At 52.8% G+C, this 8,675-nt stretch overlaps 1 non-coding gene across 1 annotated transcript; it reads right to left on the reverse strand.

Annotated features, from left to right (window-relative positions):
* Positions 1-680: 680 nt before the first annotated feature.
* Positions 681-834, reverse strand: LOC134913214 (5.8S ribosomal RNA). Its single transcript, XR_010177029.1, has one exon. It is a non-coding gene; the product is annotated as a 5.8S ribosomal RNA (ribosomal RNA).
* Positions 835-8,675: the final 7,841 nt, after the last annotated feature.

An 8,675-nucleotide genomic window follows, 5' to 3' on the forward strand; every position in this document is an offset into this window, starting at 1 on the left:
TCTTCAACTTTCCCTTATGGTACTTGTCTGCTATCTTTCTTGCGCTGGTATTTAGCCTTAGATGGAGTTTACCACCCGCTTTGGGCTGCATTCCCTAACAACCCGACTCCAGGGAGACCAGGTCCCGCCATGCCAGGGGCAGCCACTAGCCTAACACTGTACGCGGGCTGGGCCTCAATCAGAAGGACTTGGGCCCATCAATGACATCGGGGTGGGTCCAGTCTCCCATACGACACATCTCCCGTGCCCACTGGACAGGCATTCAGCGCTGGGCTCTTGCTTCAGTTCATCAGGTCTCCATGTCTGATCTGAGGTCTCAGTCAGGAGAGCAGCCAGAGGGGGAATCAGAGAGGGCTGCTGGATGCGGGGAGTTGCTGTTTGACCAACCGACCCCACGACCCAACCGTCTCTCTCCCCGGATGCCTCATTCAGGGCCACCTCCTCCGCTCGAACAGCGCATGCTGTTACTATCCCGGCACACCGTGCATCGACCGCAGACAACCACATGGCTCTTGGAGGGGAAGGCCGTTGCATCCCGGAAGGGGGTCGGGAGGAAGGGTCTGGCCTTGGGAGACAAAGGCAGTGGGGCACCCCCCTTAGGAGAGGGGGAATAGGCCACCATCTGCATCACCTCAGCAATTCCACGCACTGCACCGGAGTGCAGGCAATCGATGGGAGAGCAACCCTCAGACAAGTGTAGCCTTGGGAGGAACCCGGGGCCACAATGTGCTACCAAAGTGTCGATGATCAATGTGTCCTGCAATTCACACTAATTCTCGCAGCTAGCTGCGTTCTTCATCGACGCGCAAGCCGAGTGATCCACTGCTAGGAGTCGTTTCTTTTTTTATAAATTTTGCTCTGCGGTTGGCAGGGGCACTCTGCATTTCCAAAAGGGGTTGCTAAACCAACCCCCCCTGCACCGGGGTCCCATAGCACTCCCGACATCTGGGGGTCAAGGGGTCAGCCCTCTTCAGGGGTGGCCATCCTGGGTTCCCACCATCACGGCTGCGGCTGTCCCCTCCGTGCTTTGGAGGCTGTGCTGGGTCCGGTCCTGCACCACCTATTCATCCAGCTCCTGTCTCTCCGCTGCTGCCTCATCTTTTTATCTCTCTTCGGGCCCAGCATGCATGGAGGAGGCGGTGAGGAGGGGCTTGCACCCTGTCCCTCCACCCTGACCTGCCCTGGCCAGAACACCCACTCGGGCTTCTATGGCTGGACCCTGCTGTCCGCGGGTGAGCCGTTAATGATCCTTCTGCAGGGTCACCTACGAAAATCTTGTTACGACTTTTACTTCCTCTGGATAGTCTAGTTTGATCGTCTTCTCGGTGCTCCGCCAGGGCAGTTTCTGACCCTGGTGGGGCCAATCCGAGGACCTCACTAAACCATCCAATCGGTAGAAGCGACGGGCGGAGTGTAAAAAGGGAAGGGACTTAATCAATGCAAGCTTATGACCCGCACTTACTGAGAATTCCTTGTTCATGGGGAATAATTGCAATCTCCAATCCCTATCATGAACAGGGTTCAGCGGGTTACCCGCACCTGTCGGCGAAGGGTAGACAAACGCTGGTCCATTCAGTGTCCCTTTAAGAAGCTGGACACAGACCAGCAGGGGTCACGTAGCTAGTTAGCATGCAGGAGTCTCATTCATTATTGGAATTAACCAGACAAATCTTTCCACCAACTAAGAAAGACCATGCACCACTACCCACAGAATCGAGAAAGAGCTATCAATCTGTCAATCCTTTCCGTGACCGGGCTGGGTGAAGTTTCCTGTGTTGAGTAAAATTAGCTGCAGGCTCCACTCCTGGTGTTGCCTTTCCATCAATTCCTTTAAGTTACAGCTTTGCAACCATACTCCCCCCAGAATCCAAAGACTTTGGTTTCCCGGAAGCTACTCGGTGGGTCATGAGAATAACGCCACCGGATCACCATCATTTATGGTCAGAACTACGACGGTATCTGATCGTCTTTGAACCTCCGACTTTTGTTTTTGATTAATGAAAACATTCTTGGAAAATGCTTTTGCTCTGGTTCATCTTGCGCCGGTCCAAGAATTTTACCTTTAGTGGCACAATATGGATGCACTCCCTCTCAATCAAGGCTCCAGTTTCGAAAACCAATAAAATAGGAGACCGGAGTCCTATTCCATTATTCCTAGCTGAAGTATCCAAGCGACCAGGCCTGCTTTGAACACTCTAACACTTTGGACCCCCGGGACACTCAGTCAGGAGCATCGGGGAGGCACAGAGAGGCAGAGGCTGGGACAGTCAGTAGCTCACCTCGTGGTGGACCACCAGCTAGATCCTGAGATCCAACTATGAGCTTTTTAACTGCAGCAACTTCAATATATGCTATTGGAGCTGGAATTACAGTGGCTGCTAACACCAGACTTGCCCTCCAATGGAACCTCGTTAAAGGATTTAAAGTGTACTCATTCTAATTACAGGGCCTCGAATAAGTCCTGTACTGTTATTTTTCGTCACTACCTCCCCGAGTTAGTAGTGGGTAATTTGCGTGCCTACTGTCTTCCTTGGATGTGGTAGCTGTTTCTCAGGCTTCATCTCTAGAATCGAAAACTGTTTCCCCGTTACCCACGGTCACCATGGTAGGCGCAGAAAGTACCATCAAAAGTTGATAGGGCAGACATCCGAATGTGCTGTTGCAGTTACGGGGGCATGCAATTGGTGCAAGGTTATCTAGAGTCGCCAGAGAGGCCGGGGGCAGTGGAAGGCCAGGGCCGACCTGCCAGGAACCCCTGGATTGGTCTTGGACTGATAAATGCACACATTCCTGGGGGTCAGCGCTTATCAGCATGTATTAGCACAGTTATGCAAGTAACATGGTCGAGCGATCAAATGATGAGGAACTGCTCATGCAGTTCCTGGGAAATCGTGTGCTCCACTGGGGCCCTGGGGCGAGCGTCCACTTTGCTCAGTGATGGGGGCGCTTCTCCAGCACCTCTGGTGGCTTCGAGCCCCTTCGTGGCTGACAGACGGAGCAGACCACGCCGCTTGGAGTTGGCAACAGGGCCTGCCCAGCTCCGGCCCGGATCGCTGGGCAGATGCCTGGGATCCGGTTGCCCCTACAGCAGAGGGGTTCCAGGTGTGCCATGGGCAGAGGGAGGGTTGGCTTCACCTGGAGCCGCCCAGGACCTCAGGGTACCGGCCGAGCGATCGTCCCTCCCACCGGGGCGCCGGATTCCACATCGATCAATTTGCAGAAAAGAGTCCCTTACTTTTTACCCTGGTTCACTCTTTTCTTACTGGCCTCTAGCCACCACCTGTAATTCTCACTGAGGGGTTATTTTGAGCATAGTTAGATGGGTGGAGTGCGCGATACTGTTGCGGCTCGCTCTCTGATATTCCCGGGCTCCGTGCACGAGGGTTACGCGTTCGCACTCATCGGGGAGACTTCCGCAAATCGCAGTGCCCAATTCAGCCTGCCAGGGGGTGCTGCGCTGGGCAGGGAAGAGGTACAAAGGAGGGCTACAGGCTCCATGCTCATTCTACTGCAGGTCATTCAGACTGAGCTCCAGGGACCTGGGCATCCACCTGGATGGAAAGCTCTCCGCCCCGGGCTTCGGGCTCCACACTCATTCTGCTGCAGATCATTCAGACTGAGCTCCAAGGACCTTGGCATCCCCCTGGATGGAGAGATCTCCACCCCGGGTTTCGGGCTCTGCGCTCATTCTACCACAGGTCATTTAGACTGAGCGCCAAGGACCTCGGCATTGCCCTGTATGGATAGCTCTCAGCCCCCGGTTTCGGGCTCCAGACTCATTCTACCGCAGGTCATTCAGACTGAGCTCCAAGGACCTGGGCATGCCCCTGGATGGAAAGCTCTCCGCACTGGGATTAAGGCTCCATGCTCATTCTACCACAGGTCCTTGCACTGCCCTGATCACCTTGGATGGGAGGGTGCTGAGATGGTGTGGGGTGAATCCCTGTCACTGATAGGTGTGTCTAACAAGGAGTCACCTTCCAAGTTCTGGGAATTATTCTCAGTGCTGCTGAGGGACTGTTTGCTTTACATACACTCTGCATTGAACACACTGACACCCATTGCAGCCTGGTAAATGTGATTCTCAGGGACATGCAAGAATTTTATGTTGGGTAGTTCAGACATGATTCCCCTATTGCCTCCCAGGGTCAGACACCATGTTGGAGGTCCCGCCTGTGTTGGTGCGCTATCTGGCCCATGTCCCCATAACGATTCCTTACACCCAAACAGCATGACCAGGGAGTCCACACCCACCAAAGGAATCACATTCACATTACGCCATATCAATTTAACTGATAAATCATTATCAAGTACTGGAGAGACCCTGGACCTCATGGGGACTTATTTATAAATACCCACCTCGTGAGCACACCCATATAACTTATTATTTTGGGGTTGACCCGAGATAGAGGACACCTCTATGTTGGAACGGAACAAATTTTATTCAGGACAGGCTCTTTCTCATTATAGCAGTAATTCGGTTCTTAATGTAAAACTTAACTGAGAGCCAGTTCCGAGCCTTCAGCACTTGTGGTTCAGCCCTTAAGCATGCATTGCAGTCATTCTTATCCGACACCTTGCATTTCACTTCTGCTGGGGTCCACGGATTCCGCTTGGCACCCCTTCCATCACCTGCGTGGGAGATGAAAGGTCAGTCACCCCACAATGCCATCACCAGTCAAGTACACCTCTCAATAGGATGGACGGTATCACCCACCTTTAGCTACACCTCCATCCACCACCACCACCATGCTGCTGGCTTCTTTTTCCATAGGCACGTCGCTACCTTGCCTCTCTGGCTCATTCCCAAAGTCATCACTCACCACTTGGATCAGCACTGTGAATGGAGGAGGACAGAGAACGCAGTCACTGCCCACTTAGACAGTCAGTCTCTGGAGCCACTCTGTTAAGTGATACCTACCATCTGGATCAATGGAGATCTCTTCCAGACTGTAACCCCTGAGAATTCAGCTATTCTCCCTTGCTCAGAAAGAGCTTGCTCAACTTGGCCAGTTGAAGGCTACCCTCCAGGAGGCGGTAGTACTGCCGGTGCACATGGATATCATGTGCGAGGATATCAGCAAGCTGACCCATCTCTGTATCACTCAGGTTGAGGACCCTGGAAAGCGTAGCCACATGATTCCATAGGCAGGTGGAAGATAATTCTTCGGGTACGCTTGGCCCAAACACTCCCGGGCATAGAGATGAATTCAGTTGTATACCCTGAGATGGGACATGGCAGCTGGTCTGGCAAACATGTAGACATTGTCTGGGGTCACACCGCATTCTGCCTGCTTCTCAGTCAGGAGCTGCATCACTTACTGCATGCATGGGGATAATAGGACAGGGACTTTCCTGCCTCTTTTCCCAGGTATCTCAATACGGGAGAAGTGGCAACAGAGTGCCTTCTCCAGCTCTGACAGGGCCTGGGCCACATTGCCCTGCAAATCAGCTGTGTGCTGAAATTCAAAGGATGAGATCTGCATCTTGGAAACCTCACCTTCCCTCCTGTGGTTGAAGAGAATCAGCTGCATGAGGGTAACCTTGGCCAGCATCGACCACTGCTTTGTGAAAGGGTGGGCGGACAAACCATCGATGTACTCTCACTGATGGTCAAGGAGGTACAGGTTCAAGCATGTAACATCATCATTGAAGGGTAGAAGCAGTGGTACATTCCATTTTATCTCTCGCAGGGTCTTCAGGGCAGCAGTTGAGATGAGCTTGTTTCACCTCACCTCATACATTTTCCTAAAGTTTAGGGCACTCTCCACTGTTAAGGGAATGCCCTTCATCAGTGCCTGACACTCCACCATAACAGAAATCTTCTGCAAGCTGTGGCCCACCAACGAGGGCACCTTATATGTGTTGGTCCGGTCATCGTAACAAGCCAGGCTCCTCACAGCATGCACCACTTGAAGGAAATTCGATGGGCAAATTAAATCTTCCACTTACCACAACGGAGTGACCTTCATTACATGCAGCAGAAGATGCCCCACCTCACTGTGCTTTTGTCAGATGTACCCATGCTTGCCGACATCGGACCCCAGCCAGAGGTGCTGGTCGAACTGCATAAAGCAGCGGTGCCCTTTGATCACTGGTACCACATCATAATAATTTATTTCACTCAGCAATTTCCAGAGGCCAGTGCCAACATCTGTTGGGAAGGGTGTGGCATAAGTGCAGAGCCCATGGACCTTGGTTCCTCCAGGTTTGGGGTTGTCACCACCTTTGCGGAGTGGGTACCTCTTCACATGTCGCCACAGGTGCTTCCTGGAGAATAGACCTTTACATTGTGCATGAAATCTTGGGGAACCACTGCTTCAACCGGCTGCTGGCACAGTAGAAGGACACTGCTGCCCTCACAGAGAACCCCAACATTATGGGCAAAGCTTCCCCAGTTGTGAATCAGGTCCAGCTGCACTGACCTTTTCCTGGGAGCACTTCTGAAAGCTGAGTCCCCTTGCAACCTCATGCTGATTGTAGTGGACATCTTCCAAATGTCTCACATTTTTTGAGAATGGCCTCTCACACCATAGGCAGAAATTTTCTTTATTACATGCTCTTGAACCGTCCACTTTTTGGGTAAGGACCTGGACCGACACAGCGCAGGTCAGCTGGTGACATGGGTCGGCCTCCGCGGCCAAGCCTTAGCCACTTCCAGTGCTTGCCTCCTGTGACAAGACATCTCATCTCCTCCACTGTCATCCAAACTGCTCAACTCTGACGAGTTGGGGAGATAGTCTACATCACTGCCGTCTTTTCCATCCATTGCCTCGAGGGGAATGGCAGATCCAGGATTTCCGGCGTTTGTGGCATACACACCGTTCCAAGCCTGTGCTTTTTGTCTAGCCATGCCCATACCCTAGGTCAGTATGGGGGTCAGACAAGTGAGAGATCAGGCTCGCGCTCAAGCCTTCAATTAGACATCCGGCGAAGGGGTTCTTATGAGTGTAGTGTAACTGACAACGTGTGCTACACTTTTGCAACATATACTCCGATGCTCCGATTTTTCCCACGCTCCTGGATGCGAGTTCCGGCCCGAGGGGTGCCAGGCCGCGCTCATCGGGCAGACTTACGCAAATCACAGGGCAAGAGGTATAGAGACGGGCTTTGGGCTCCATGATCTTTCTGCCACAGGCCCTTTTCGTATGAGCTCCACGGACTTGGTCATCCCTTCTTCTGGATGATAAACCTCCAACCTAGGCTTCGGGATCCACGATCATTCTGCCACAGGCCCTTTTTGTATGAGCTCCACAGCCTTGGGCATCCCTTCCCCTGGATTATAAACTCTCTAACCCAGGCTTCGTGCTCCATGATCATTCTGCCACAGGCCCTTTTCACATGGGCTCCACGAACTTGGGCATCCCTTCTCCTGGATGGAAAGCTCTCTGACAAAGGCTTCGTGCATCATGATCATTTTGCCACAGGCCCTTTTTGTATGCGCTCCACGGAATTGGGCATCCTGTACCTGGCAGCATGTGCCCCCTGCTGTCCGAAAAAATAAAAATAAAATAATCATATATATATATATCTATATCTACACACACACAAAACAGCCCACTGAAAAAGTGTCAGGCTGCGGGGTATTTTTCCCCGATTCCCACCGCAGCACCACCCAGTGGCCCCTGGAGTCACTGCAGCACTTCAAAGAAAATTAATGAAATGAATATATGGAAAGGGAAGAGATAAGTCTCAATTTGTCGCAGCGGAAGGGGACTAAGCTGAGACCGTACTCACCCCATGGCAGAAGTGGGTTTGGGCATGGGGGGACGACTGGACTCGCTCCCGCTCTCCCCACACAGATATATATATAGACTACAGCCCATTGAAAAAAGTTGCAGGCTGCGATGTGTTTTTCCCCAAATTCCCACCACAGCGCCCTGAAGTGGACCAGGGAAGGAACCCCCTCCAATGCTTTGCTGGACTCTGCGGCGCTGGGGCTTCGTCTGGCCGGGACGTCTCCAGTCAAGTCCCCGTCTGGGAATTTACTCATGCGAGAGAGAATGGGTCTCCGCACCCAGATAGCCCAGAACTTAAGCCTTGGGAAGGTTGTTCTCCGCGGGCACCCTCTTCCCACCCCAGACTATTACGCCCAGGAAAGGAGTGCCCGCCGGCCGTGGAGCAGACCAGGGAAGATAGCCTCCTCCTACACCCTGCTGGACTCACCCGCTCATGGGCTCCATCTGCCGGGACTTCTCCAGTCAAGTCCCCAGCCATTACTTTGCTCTTGCGAGACAGGGCCTCTGCACCCGGCCGGGGTGGGACACCCTTCCCAGCCTCAGCCAAGTCGCCCTCGGCGTGGATCATGCATTGGGAGAGTGGAGCTGGAAGGCCGTCCCACGGGCTGCCCCTGCGAGTCGACAAAGCTTGGCTCAAGGGATGACTTTTGATAGATCGCAGTGATGGACCTGCTCTTCTATGTACGAAACCCTGACCCAGAATTAGGTCGTCTATAAATGATTTAGCACTGGGTGCCATCAAACATGTGATTCACTGAGGGAGAAAGGCGGCCCACTTCAGGTCCAGCTATCCCTTGGCAACCATGGCTCAATGGTGCTGCTGTATAGCCACACTTAGGGGGGATTCTGACTTAGAGGCGTTCAGTCATAATCCCACAGATGGTAGCCTCACCCCATTGGCTTCTCAGCTAAGTATATACACAAAATGTCTGAACC

Source organism: Pseudophryne corroboree, chromosome 4 (assembly GCF_028390025.1).
Source record: "Pseudophryne corroboree isolate aPseCor3 chromosome 4, aPseCor3.hap2, whole genome shotgun sequence".
In the NCBI taxonomy this organism is placed as follows: domain Eukaryota; kingdom Metazoa; phylum Chordata; class Amphibia; order Anura; family Myobatrachidae; genus Pseudophryne; species Pseudophryne corroboree.